Source organism: Sprattus sprattus (genome assembly GCF_963457725.1).
Source record: "Sprattus sprattus genome assembly, chromosome: 16".
Taxonomy (NCBI): Eukaryota; Metazoa; Chordata; class Actinopteri; order Clupeiformes; family Clupeidae; genus Sprattus; species Sprattus sprattus.
The window spans coordinates 2,080,109-2,094,714 of record NC_137914.1 but is presented as its reverse complement, the minus strand read 5'-3'; positions in this window follow the sequence as shown (position 1 = coordinate 2,094,714).

Here is a 14,606-nt window from a genome sequence, read left to right as displayed (position 1 = left end):
CTGCATTGGATATTTTTCTATAGCACATACTGCCTGGGTAGACCAAAAACACAACAGTGCACCAAATGATCCTCAGCTCCATTCTACTGATGAAGTCTCCAACACAGCCGTTGCGTACAATTTCATTTGATGGTGAGAGTTTATAAGATGGTGAAGTTGGGATGGCTTTGCATAGACTGCCCACATCATGCTGGCATGGTATAAGTGTCAGAGTGCTCCTCCCCTCTTCCCATTCCTCATCAGAACTTATTATTATTCCACTCTTCCACTGCCACCTATTGACATAATAGGGTATTACAGGAAAAGATGTTTGTACATTCCTAAGGATTTTCACTCAACATCATCTCGATCAACCTTTCACTGTTTTAATCAAAGTAATAGTGTGAGTTAAAAAAAATGAAATGATCTGTAATAGTTATTATGGGAATCATCATTGTCATCATAGTAGCCCCACAGTCAAAGATAGAAAAACATCCCTTTCATGTGAAGTGTGAGTGTGCAAAACAGTGTGAAAATCATATAATACTGTTTCTGTTGCAGATTGATTTTTACCTCCGCCAAGGAGGTTATGTTTTCGCCCCTGTATGTTTGTTTGTCTATTTGTCAGCAGGATTACGCAGAAACGCATGGACCGATTTCCATCAAACTTTGTGGAAGATTGGGTAATATATTGGCAATAATTGATTAGATTTTCAGATGTCAAGGTCAAAGGTCAAGGTCACAAGGCGGAGGTTTGCATTCTCTGAATGCTCCCATTATTGTTCAGAATGAAAATAGCCAATAAAATCACCCAAAATTCAACACAAAACTGTAGTTAGTACTCAGAGTAGAGCGTGAGAGAGTATGTCAGGCAGCCGTTAACTGGGCAGAGGAAGCATGTTTGGAGACAGTTATAGGCTCTTCTCCATGAAAAGGCAGCTGTTGTCTGGGTAGAGGAAGGATGTTTGGAGACAGTTATAGGTTCTTCTCCATGAAAAGGCAGCTGTTGTTTTGCTAAAACCACTTCCTTTCCACCATGACATGGACAGGAAGTATATACTTGCTGACACTTAAAGGATTCTCATTTTTACTGGATTGGTGTTTTTGCTGTATCTGTAGAATGTATTTCTGAGATACGTACTGCTCAGGAGAAGGAGTTTCATGATACTGGAAGTCTGTAGGTGAAGAGATACCATCACCCCTCTGGAAATGAAACATCCAATGGTAAGAGGCTGCTTTGTCGGTATAGGCAATGAAACAAAGTAGATACTATTACAAAGTAAACTGGGTACGTCAGTAAGTATATTTTTAGTTTGATTTGTGTTGCCTGACTGATTTTCAATTGATAGGGCTCAGATGTGAGAAACCCCCAACACACTGAAGCCATTGTAAAAATCAGTGAAAGGTTAATCAGCAAATGCATGCATTATTTCTTTTTATTATTCGGCTCTTCAGAATGTTCCAAAAAGTACCGTTGATTTGAATGGGCCATCCCAACGTTTTTCCATACATTAATTCCTGCTAACAGACCGCTGCGAAAAGATAATGACCGCTGTCCTTAGCAACGGGTTTTGTGCTTCTAATTCACATCTTTCATATCATTCCGCAAGAAGTCCGGTAATTTTAACGTAATAGACTCATGGTAATTTGAAATCAGCAAGTAATGGGCTCCTCAGAATGTCACAAAATGTTCCATTGACCTTAATGGGTCTCCCCGACGTTTGGATGTCTGACTTGTGGGGGGTATAGCCTTCTGGTCAGTATCGGAAAATAAATCCCGATGGGCGTGACAGGATACTTACAAATGGTGACAAAAATCATTAAAAAGAGGTAACTCTATAAATCCTCTTTTTTTTCATGCCACATTGAAAACCACAGACCTTTGTCTTTGTGTTGAAATGATATCTCTTGAAGTCACTTTTGGCTATGGTGGGATAAATGCACAATGCCTTGAAACTTAAAAAATGGAAAACAAAGATATGTTTTGGAAAAAGGAACTGAAGATCCAATCAAGGGAAATATAAACAATATATGAGATGCATACAAATAATCATAATAGACATTTCGATTATATGAAATGGGTATAAATTGCTTTCAATAGATGTGATTATAAAACTGTACACATGTGAGGTAGTTTGACTTTATCCATGCAGAGGTTATGTTGTGGTCTTTTCATCTGTTTTGGTAAATCCATTTGGACATAATATACACTCTTCTATACTCACCCTGCTTTTCTTCAGTTTTTTTTCTTTTCACGCTAAATAGACATATGTTTGACCAATTTGATCGGGCTTACACATAGACACATAGTTCTTCGCTAAACTAGAATTTTGTCAATTCCCACTGAGTTTCACAATGTTTCTCATTCGACAGCTCGCTTTGTAATGCAAAATAATGTTTTATAATGATTTACGGTGGAGAAAATATTTTTTCCTGCTGGGTCTCAAACTCTGACCAGTGGCCTCACAGACCCATAGACTCTGAAGTCTTGTTCATCCAGTACACCTGCAATCTAACATTTGGCCCTGAAGGACAGCATCGTCTCGTACTTCACATAGGCAGTGGGAAAACCACATGTTGTTTTTGTTCAGCAGTGTAGTTGTTTCTGTCACTGTGAGTCACGAGCACAGTAGTACACAGCTGTGTCTTCAGGTCTCAGATTGCTCATGTGTAAAAAGACTTGACTCTTGCCGTTGTCTCTGGTCGTTGTGAACCTTCCCTGGATAGCTTGTGAGTATGCAGTCCCACTGCTAGGGTTAATATAAGACAACCATTCCAGCCCTTTTCCAGCTGCTTGTCTGATCCAAGCTATGTAAGGATCACTGCTAAAGCCAGAGTACGTGCAGGTCAGTTTGTGGGAGTCTCCAGGTTTAAGAATCACTGACTCAGACTCAGTCAGAGACTGGCCTCTTCCACCTGTAAGTAAAACATTAAAAATTAGAAACAAATAAGATGAAAACACCAGCAGTCTTAACACAGACACTACATTCATACAGTACTGCATTGGATATTTTTCTATAGCACATACTGTCTGGGTAGACCAAAAACACAACAGTGCACCAGATGATCCTCAGCTCCATTCTACTGATGAAGTCTCCAACACAGCCGTTGCGTACGATTTCATTTGATGGTGAGAGTTTATAAGATGGTGAAGTTGGGATGACTTTGCATAGACTGCCCACGCCGTGCTGGCATGGTATAAGTGACGGAGTGCTCCTCCCCTCTCCCCATTCCTCATCAGAATTTACGTACTTCCACTGCCACCTATTGACATAATAGGGTATTACAGGAAAATATGTTTGTACTGTACATGATTACTTGTAGAAACTTCAAGTTTATTCTTATATCTATCAAATAATAATAGTTGCAATCTGTATGTTTACTAACAATGTATGTGCACCATTAAAGCTGCCTTATTTAGTACTGAGAATATGTTTGGGATTTCTCTGGTCTTTCAACACTAACTTTGGCAAGGCAACTGGCATAACCAGAATTTATTGGCATACATTGAAGCAATCTTCTCTATGGTGTCATTTAATAAACTGGCAATGCATGTGTCAAAATTATTATTATTCATATAAATGTAAGAAAAGTAAAAATAAGACAAATCCCAAAGCAGTGGAGATGATATATTGTCGTATCATATCATCTCAGTGTCTTCAGACAATAGCTTTACATTCCTTGTCTGTCACGCTAGTATGCAACTGACCTACCAGCTGTATCTATAGTCTATTGCCTATATTACCTTAGATTCCGTCCAAAATTAATAACTAATGTGTCTAAATGTGTCCAAATGTGTTATTCAGTTACCATTTTAAATTATGAAAGTGCCAATATGAAAGAATTGAATTCAGCATCCTCTTAAACCTCTAAAAAGACTCCAATATTGTAGGATTTGGTCACACAGTGCAAAATATGTGTCAAATTGGACGATTAAGCTAATAATGCTATTGATGCTAATTATGCAAATTGCTCAACATATGGAAATTAGCATCCGGCAGTTTTTGTAGACTGGAGACCCATACTTCACATTTCTGCAAAAAAACTTTGGTATACTCAACATTTCTGGGTTCACCTAGTTGGCTACTAGACTAATAGTCTATTGATCATTTATATCCAGTTATTAGATCCACTGACTGCTTCCCTGTTTTGTGTCTCTTGAGACATAAATTAATGTACTGTCATAGCAGGTGCCTGAAGCAGGAGCTCTGTTGTCTCTCTGTCATGAAGGGTTTTTGTGCAGCTGGTTGTATTGGTTTAACCACTGTGACCCTCTAGCACAGTAATAGACTGCAGTGTCCTCAGTCTTCAGCTGGGTCATATGCAGGTAGAGATTAGAGCTGTCCTTGGATGCAGTGAATCTGCCTTGGACTGTCTGGGCTGTGCTCTTGTCACTGTCAGAATAGTAGTAAATAATCCATTCCAGTCCTTTCCCTGGAGCTTGGCGGACCCAGTGCATGTTAGTACCACTCACACTAAATCCACTGCAGGCACAAGTCAGTTTGAGAGTTCCTCCTGGAGTCCCCATCACTGGCTGCTGAGACTGTGTGAGCAGAACCTGACCTCTGACCACTGAAAAATAGGAGTAAAGATAACAAGTCATGAATAAATTACTCCATAGTCACATTTCAGCTGGACTGAACACTAAATTCTAATAGTGGTGTCATTCACTCACAGGTTGCAGATCTGAACAGTATCATCAGCAGGACTACAGGCAGCATGGCTGGTACTGGAGTGGAACAGGGAGGATCTAAATCAAACCTGCTCTTCTCTACCTCTGAGCAGAAATAGCTGACTGTCTGACTGCTGCAGGTTAAATAGGCAAACATCCAGTAGCATCTTTGCATGTATGCACACAGCTACTCATGTCACGGGTATAAAAGCAAGGACCCGTTCAGCTGTAAGCGTATTCATGCAAATATTCCTTAATATGACCTGCATTACGTTTAAGTTGGAAACCAATAAACGTATAAAATAACGTTTCTCTTTGGCATCCATACACTCAGCATATCAGTATAGTATTTAGTGTGCTTCTGTACTGTAATTATTCTGCCCTCTTTTTTAAGATCAATCTGACATGATGTTAGATAAATTATATTAAGACGTTTATATTGATGAGACAGAGACCAGCAATCAGAATTTAAAATAGTACTTTTATCTTTTGCAAAAGAGATAGGAGATGTGTCACAAGCAAATATCATGAACAAACTTCAAAGAAGAGCTGGGCGCAGCCAGCCTTATGTGAGTAGAAAAAACAGGTTTCATCACAGACAAAGGGCGGTATTCTCCCGTCCCATCGCTTCAGAAGTTACAGCAGTGATCTCAGTATATGTCCTTGAGAGTTGAGCAGTGTGCATGATTATCAGTACAAAAACAGGTGGTTTGCTTCAGCAAGAGAGTATTCAAGGCCTCAGCCTGTAGGCCTCAGCACACAGGAAAAGCAAGCAGATTAAAATACAATAACAATGTCTTTATTAAAATTTCTCTATCACATCTCCAAGAGTTTAAGAAGTGCCTGAACTCGTTTAAGCCGGTGGCAGACCATAACCTATTAAATGAGAAAAGATGAGAACATTTTCAGCCATACCCTTTTAAAGAAAAGATTTGTATTTTTTCTTTGCGTGTTGGTGAGTAAGTCAGCCTTTCAGTCAGTGTGTTTTCTTAATGCAACTCCATGGTTTACTGGTGCAGTAGTAATGCACAGCTGTGAATCCAGCCTGTAGATTCTGGTCCTGGAGACTTGTTGTGTTACTGGAGGTGTCTCTGGAGAAGCTGAACCTATGTGTCCCCATCATAATCTAGGCCTGATATCCACTCCAGTGCTTTTCCTGCTGGCTGCCGTATCCTCCTCAGATGGTCACAAAATGTTCCATTGACTTTAACACTCTAAGGTCCAAGGCCTTTTAGACTTTTCTAAGTTGTCTGACATGCCTTGATGTTTTTGTACATTTTGCTTAACTAAAAACATTGATGCACAAATGGAATATATGATTCTATTCTAGAAGACCTCAGCAATAATATTAGAAAATGGTTCAATGTTTCCGTGGTTGTTCTATTTATGTCTCTAAGACGAAAACTCAAAAATAAAAATAGCCCGGACGAGGGATATAGACCTTTTAGTGTTAATGGGCCTCCCCAACGTTTGGATGTTTGGGATAATGTAAAGCCTGCTGGTCAGTATCGGAAAATAAATCCCGATGGGCGTGACAGGATACTTGTTGAAAGGGATTTTCACCAAATGGTGACAAAATCATTAAAAAGAGGTAACTCTAGAAATCCTCTTTTTTTCATGCCACATTGAAAACCACAGACGTTTGTCTTTGTGTTGAAATTATATCTGTTGAAGTCACTTTTGGCTATGGTGGGATCCATGCACAATGCCTTGAAACTTAAAAAATGGAAAACAAAGATATGTTTTGGAAAAAGGAACTGAAGATCAAATAAAGGGAAATATAAACAATATATGAGATGCATACAAATAATCATTATCATCATTTCGATTATATGAAATGGGAACAATTTACTTTCAATAGATGTGATTATAAAACTGTACACATGTGAGGTAGTTTGACTTTATTCATGCAGAGGTTATGTTGTGGTATTTTCATCTGTTTTGGTAAATCCATTTGGACATAATGTACACTCTTCTATACTCGCCTTGCTTTTCTTCAGTTTTTTTTTCTTTTTACGCTAAATAGACATATGTTTGACCTATTTGATCGGGTTTACACATAGACACATAGTTCTTCGCTAAACCAGACTTTTGTTAATTCCCACTGAGTTTCACAATGTTTCTCATTCGACAGCTCGTTTTGTAATGCAAAATAATGTTTCATAATGTTTTACGGTGGAGAAAATATTTTCCTGCTGGGTCTCAAACTCTGGCCAGTGGCCTCACAGACCCATAGACTCTGAAGTCTTGTTCAACCAGTACACCTGTAATGTAACATTTGGCCGTAAAGGACAGCATCGTCTCGTACTTCACATAGGCAGTGGGAACCACATCTTGTTTTTGTTCAGCAGTGTAGTTGTTTCTGTCACTGTACTTCACGAGCACAGTAGTACACAGCTGTGTCTTCAGGTCTCAGATTGCTCATGTGTAAAAAGACTTGACTCTTGCCGTTGTCTCTGGAAATTGTGAACCTTCCCTGAATGGACTGAGCGTAGTATGTATAACTACTCGAGGTGGGGTGAATTCGAGCCAGCCACTCCAGCCCTTTTCCAGCTGCTTGTCTGATCCAAACTACATCAGGATGACTGCTAAAGCCAGAGTACGTGCAGGTCAGTTTGTGGGAGTCTCCAGGTTTAAGAACCACTGACTCAGACTCACTCAGAGACTGGCCTCTTCCACCTGTAAGTAAAACATATACAATTTGAAACAAATAAGATGAAAACACCAGCAGTCTTAACACAGACACTACATTCATACAGCGCTGCATTGGATATTGTTCTATAGCACATACTGCCTGGGTAGACCAAAAACACAACAGCGCACAAAATGATCCTCAGCCCCATTCTACTGATATAGTGTCCAACACAGCTGTTGCGTACAATTTAATTTGATGGTGAGAGTTTATAAGATGGTGAAGTTGGGATGGCTTTGCATAGACTGCCCACATCATGCTTGCATGGAATAAGTGACGGGGTGCTCCTCCCCTCTTTCCATTCCTCATCAGAACTTATTATTATTCCACTCTTCCACTGCCACCTAATGAAATAATAGGCTATTACAGGAAAAGATGTTTGTACATTCCTAAGGATTTTCACTCAACATCATTTTGATCAACCTGTTACTGTTTTAATCACAGATATAGTTTAATTTAAAACACGAAATGATGTGTAATAGTTATCATTGGAATCACCATTGTCGTCATAGTAGCCCCACAGTCAAAGACATAAAAACATCCCTTTCATGTGAAGTGTGAGTGTGCAAGCTAATGTGAAAATCATATAATGCTATTTCTGTTGCAGATTGACTTTTCACAATGAAAATAGCCAATTAAATCACCCAAAATTCAACACAAAACTGTAGTTAGTACTCAGAGTAGAGAGTGAGAGAGTATTTCATTTAATTTAATTTAATTTTATTTTATTATATATTTTTTTATTTTATTTTATTTTTATCTTCAATTTTATTTTTATTTTGTCAATGTTATGTTTGTATATCTATATGTATATGTGTATATATATGTTAATGCCTTTTTAAGTTGTTTAGCCATTAACACTCTGGCAGGGGGACTGCCAATGGAAACTATCCTTTTGGCTACAATTGGGTGCATTTACATTTTAATGTTTATTAATGTTCACTGTCCCTCTTCAACAAATAAACAAACTGAAAACTCAAACTGAATGTCAGGCGGCCGTTAAAAGGCAAGGCAGAGGAAGGATGTTTGGAGACAGTTAGAGGCTCTTCTCCATGAAGAGGCAGCTGTTGCTTTGCTAAAACCACTTCCTTTCCACCATGACATGGACAGGAAGTATATACTTGCTGACACTTAAAGGTTCTCATTTTTACTGGATTGGTGTTTTTACTGTATCTGTAGAATGTATTTCTGAGACGCGTACTTACTGCGATGGAGAAGGAGTTTCATGATACTGGAAGTCTGTAGGTGAAGAGATACCATCACCCCTCTGGAAATGAAACATCCAATGGTAAGAGGCTACTTTGTCGGTAAAGGCATTGAAACAAAGTAGATACTATTACAAAGTAAACTGGGTACGTCAGTAAGTATATTTTAGTTTGATTTGTGTTGCCTGACTGATTTTCAATTGATAGGGCTCAGATGTGAGAAACCCCCAACACACTGAAGCCATTGTAAAGATCAGTGAAAGGTTAATCAGCAAATGTATGCATTATTTCTTTTTATAACACGGGTAGATGGAATCCACCAATCTGATTGTGAGTCACGGGGTGTGCTATATTCAACGGTATAGTAACTGTACGACCTGTTTACATCTACCTGAGCGTTCCATATCAGTGCGCACTCAAAAAAAAAATCGAACCAAGATGGCGACGTGTTTGAAGCTTGTTAGTGGAAAATGTTTCATGTGAATTAAGCTATCTACACGACTTTGGATGTCTGACTTGTGGGGGTATAGCCTGCTGGTCAGTATCAGAAAATAAATCCCGATGGAAGTGACAAGATACCAAATGGTGACAAAATCATTAAAAAGAGGTAACTCTAAAAATCCTCTTTTTTTTCATGCCACATTGAAAACCACAGACGTTTGTCTTTGTGTTGAAATTATATCTCTTGAAGTCACTTTTGGCTATGGTGGGATACATGCACAATGCCTTGAAACTTAAAAAATGGAAAACAAAGATATGTTTTGGAAAAAGGAACTGAAGATCGTGTAAAGGGAAATATAAACAATATATGAGATGCATACAAATAATCATAATTGACATTTCGATTATATGAAATGGAAATAATTTGCTTTCAAAAGATGTTATAAAACTGTACATATGTGCGCTAGTTTGACTTAATTCATGCAGAGGTTATGTTGTGGTCTTATATAATACGGTGGAGAAAATATTTTCCTGCTGGGTCTTAAACTCTGCTGGCCAGTGGCCTCACAGACCCATAGACTCTGAAGTCTTGTTCAACCAGTACACCTGCAATCTAACATTTGGCCGTGAAGGACAGCACCGTCTCGTACTTCACATAGGCAGTGGGAAAACCACATCTTGTTTTTGTTCAGCAGTGTAGTTGTTTCTGTCACAGTGAGTCACGAGCACAGTAGTACACAGCTGTGTCTTCAGGTCTCAGATTGCTCATGTGTAAAAAGACTTGACTCTTGTCGTTGTCTCTGGTCGTTGTGAACCTTCCCTGGACAGCTTGGGAGTAATATATAGTCCCACCAGGGCTAATATAAGACAACCATTCCAGCCCTTTTGCAGCTGCTTGTCTGATCCAAACTACATCAGGATGACTGCTAAAGCCAGAGTACGTGCAGGTCAGTTTGTGGGAGTCTCCAGGTTTAAGAACCACTGACTCAGACTCACTCAGAGTCTGGCCTCTTCCACCTGTAAGTAAAACATTAAAAATTAGGAACAAATAAGATGAAAACACCAGCAGTCTTAACACAGACACTACCTTCATACTGTAAGTAAAACATTAAAAATTAGAAACAAATAAGATGAAAACACCACAGTAGTCTTAACACAGACACTACATTAATACATTACTGCATTGGATATTTTTCTATAGCACATACTGTCTGGGTAGACCAAAAACACAACAGTGCACCAGATGATCCTCAGCTCCATTCTACTGATGAACAACACAGCCGTTGCGTACAATTTCATTTGATGGTGAGAGTTTATAAGATGGTGAAGTTGGGATGGCTTTGCATAGACTGCCCACATCATGCTGGCATGGAATAAGTGACGGAGTGCTCCTCCCCTCTCTTTCCATTCCTCATCAGAACTTATTACAGTATTATTCCACTCTTCCACTGCCACCTACTGTCTTAATAGGGTATTACAGGAATATATGTTTGTACTGTACATGATTACTTTTAGAAACTTCAAGTTTATTCTTATATCTATCAAATAATAACAGTTGCAATCTGTATGTTTACTAACAATGTATGTGCCCCATTAAAGCTGCCTTATTTAGTACTGAGAATATGTTTGGGATCTCTCTGGGCTTTCAACACTAACTTTGGCAAGGCAACTGGCATAACCAGAATTTATTGGCACACTGCAAAAATGCTTTTCTAACCTAGTGTTATTACTCTTATATTGAGATGAAAAAATCTAGTTGGTCTTGTTTCTAGCTAAATTGTACTTACCTAGTGCTCTTTGGTAAGGTTATTTTTGCCTATTTCAAGCAAATATTACTTATTTTAAGAAATCTTAACAAGCAAATTTGGCTGCCAGTGCGTTAAGCAAATTTGGCTAAAAACAAGCAAATTTGGCTGCCAGTGCGTTAAGCAAATTTGGCTTGTTAAGATTTCTTAAAATAAGTACTATTTGCTTGAAATAGGCAAAAATAACCTTACCAAAGAGCACTAGGTAAGTACAATTTAGCTAGAAACAAGACCAACTAGATTTTTTCATCTCAATATAAGAGTAATAACACTAGGTTAGAAAAGCATTTTTGCAGTGCATACATTGAAGCATTCTTCTCTATGGTGTCATTTAATAAACTGGCAATGCATGTGTCAAAATTATTATTATTATTATTAATATAAATGTAAGAAAAGTAAAAATAAGACAAACCCAAAAGCAGTGTAGATGATATATTGTCGTATCATATTATCTCAGTGTCTTCAGACAATAGTTTTAAATTCCCTGGCTGTCACACTGGTATGCAACTGACCTACCAGCTGTATCTATAGTCTATTGCCTATATAACCTTAGATTCCGTCCAAAATTAATAACTAATGTGTCTAAATGTATCCAAATGTGTTGTTCAGTTACCATTATAAATTATGAAAGTGCCAGAATTGAATTCAGCATCCTCTTAAACCTCTAGAAAGACTCCAATATTGTAGGATTTAGTCACACAGTGCAAAATATGTGTCAAATTGGACGATTAAGCTAATAATGCTAATGATAATAATTATGCAAATTGCTCAACATATGGAAATTAGCATCCGGCAGTTTCTGTATACTAGGGACCCATACTTCACATTTCCGCAAAAAAAACTTTGGTGTACTCAACATTTCTGGGTTCGCCTAGTTGGCTACTAGACTAATAGTCTATTGATCATTTATATCCAGTTATTAGATCCACTGAGTGTTTCCCTGTTTTGTGTCTCTTGAGACATGAGTGAGTGTACTGTCATAGCAGGTGCCTGAAGCACAAGCTCTGTCTCTCTGTCATGAAGGGTTTTAGTGCAGCTGGTTGTATTGGTTCAACCACTGTGACTCTCTAGCACAGTAATAGACTGCAGTGTCCTCAGTCTTCAGCTGGGTCATATGCAGATAGAGATTAGAGCTGTCCTTGGTTGCAGTGAATCTGCCTTGGACTGTCTGGGCTGTGCTCTTGTCACTGTCAGAATAGTAGTAAATAATCCATTCTAGTCCTTTCCCTGGAGCTTGGCGGACCCAGTGCATGTTAGTACCACTCACACTAAATCCACTGCAGGCACAAGTCAGTTTGAGAGTTCCTCCTGGAGTCCCCATCAATGGCTGCTGAGACTGTGTGAGCAGAACCTGACCTCTGACCACTGAAAAATAGGAGTAAAGATAACAAATCATAAATAAATTACTCCACAGTCACATTTCAGCTGGACTGAACACTAAATTCTAATAGTGGTGTCATTCACTCACAGGTTGCAGATCTGAACAGTATCATCAGCAGCAGGACTACAGGCAGCATGGCTGGTACCGGAGTGGAACAGGGAGGATCTAAATCAAACCTGCTCTTCTCTACCTCTGAGCAGAAATAGCTGACTGTCTGACTGCTGCAGGTTAAATAGGCAAACATCCAGTAGCATCTTTGCATGTATGCACACAGTAGCTCATGTCACGGGTATAAAAGCAAGGACCCGTTCATCTGTATGCGTATTCATGCAAATATTCCTTAACATGACCTGCATTACGTTTAAGTTTGAAACCAATAAATGTATAAAATAACGTTTCTCTTTGGCATCCATACACTGAGCATATCAGTATAGTATTTAGTGTGCTCATAGACAATGGTCTTCTGTACTGTAATTATTCTGCCCTCTTGTTTAAGATCAATCTGACACGATGTAAGATGAATTATATTAAGGCGTTAATATTGATGAGACAGAGACCAGCAATCAGAATTTAAAATAGTACTTTTATCTTTTGCAAAAGAGGGAGATGTGTCACAACCAAATATCATGAACAAACTCCAAAGAGGAGCTGGGCGCAGCCAGCCTTATGTGAGTAAAAAAAACAGCTTTCATCACAGACAAAGGGCGGTATTCTCCCGTCCCAAGGCTTCAGAAGTTACAGCAGTGATCTCAGAATATGTCCTTGAGAGTTGAGCAGTGTGCATGATTATCAGTACAAAAACAGGTGGTTTGCTTCAGAAAGAGAGTATTCAAGGCCTCAGCCTGTAGGCCTCAGCACACAGGAAAAGCAAGCAGATTAAAATACAATAACAAGGTCTTTATTCAAATTTCTCTATCACATCTCCAAGAGTTTAAGAAGTTCCTGAACTCGTTTAAGCCGGTGGCAGACCATAACCTATTGCTTGAGAAAAGTTGAGAACATTTTCAGCCAAACCCTTTTAAAGAAAATATTTGTATTTTTTCTTTGCGTGTTGGTGAGTAAGTCAGCCTTTCAGTCAGTGTGCTTTCTTAATGCAATGCCATGGTTTACTGGTGCAGTAGTAATGCACAGCTGTGAATCCAGCCTGTAGATTCTGGTCCTGGAGACTTATTGTGTTACTGGAGGTGTCTCTGGAGAAGCTGACCTTATGAGTCCCCATCATAGTCTAGGCCTGATATCCACTCCAGTGCTTTTCCTGCTGGCTGCCGTATCCTCCTCAGATGGTCACTGTTACGCCCCCTGGTGGCTCGGAGTAGGACGCAACATAAGGGCATCATAGTCTAGGCTTGATATCCACTCCAGTGCTTTTCCTGCTGGCTGCCATATCCTCCTCAGATGGTCACTGTTACGCCCCCTGGTGGCTCGGAGTAGGACGCAACATAAGGGCATCATAGTCTAGGCTTGATATCCACTCCAGTGCTTTTCCTGCTGGCTGCCGTATCCTCCTCAGATGGTCACTGTTACGCCCCCTGGTGGCTCGGAGTAGGACGCAACATAAGGGCATCATAGTCTAGGCTTGATATCCACTCCAGTGCTTTTCCTGCTGGCTGCCGTATCCTCCTCAGATGGTCACTGTTACGCCCCCTGGTGGCTCGGAGTAGGACGCAACATAAGGGCATCATAGTCTAGGCCTGATATCCACTCCAGTTCTTTTCAGGCTGGCTGCCGTATCCAGTGTGTAGGAGAAAAGCAGTTTGTCAACGATTCGATTTTAAATCGATTATCGATTATTGATTTTAAATCGATTTTGTAATTAAAAAAAAAAAATGTATGTTGAAATGCAAGCTGCATCAATTATTGCAAATGTTTTTTTTTTTTTTTTTTTTATTACAAAATCGATTATGAACTTTTCTGAATCGAGAGAGAATTGTTTTAGAGAGAATTGAGAAAAGTCGAATAATCGATTTTTTTCCCCCCACCCCTAGTGAATACCCAGACACTTTACAGGAGACCAGGCTGTCTTCAAGGAACTCGTTTGAGTAAGAACAACAGCACTGCACACACCCGTAAAAGACACGTGTAGAAATATAAACATTCAGAATGCAGACACTGAATTTAGAAGTTCCTCCTTTGACACTTTGACCTTTCACAGGAGGCTGCCAGCAGCAGAGATGCAGGGGTCAGGGGGGCTGAGTTGCTCTTCTGTGCTGTACTAGAGCTGAACTGGTGGGGGCTGAGTTGCTCTTCTCTTCCGTACTAGTCTGAACTGGTGGGGGCTGAGTTGCTCTTCTGTGCTGTACTATTCTATACAATAGTTGAGATGCAAAGCCATGGTTTAAATGAGGAGGACAGTGCTGGCAATTTTCATACGACAAGCAACGAGGAGAGACCTAGAAAGAATAGAGATAAGGAATAAAGTAACTAATTACCC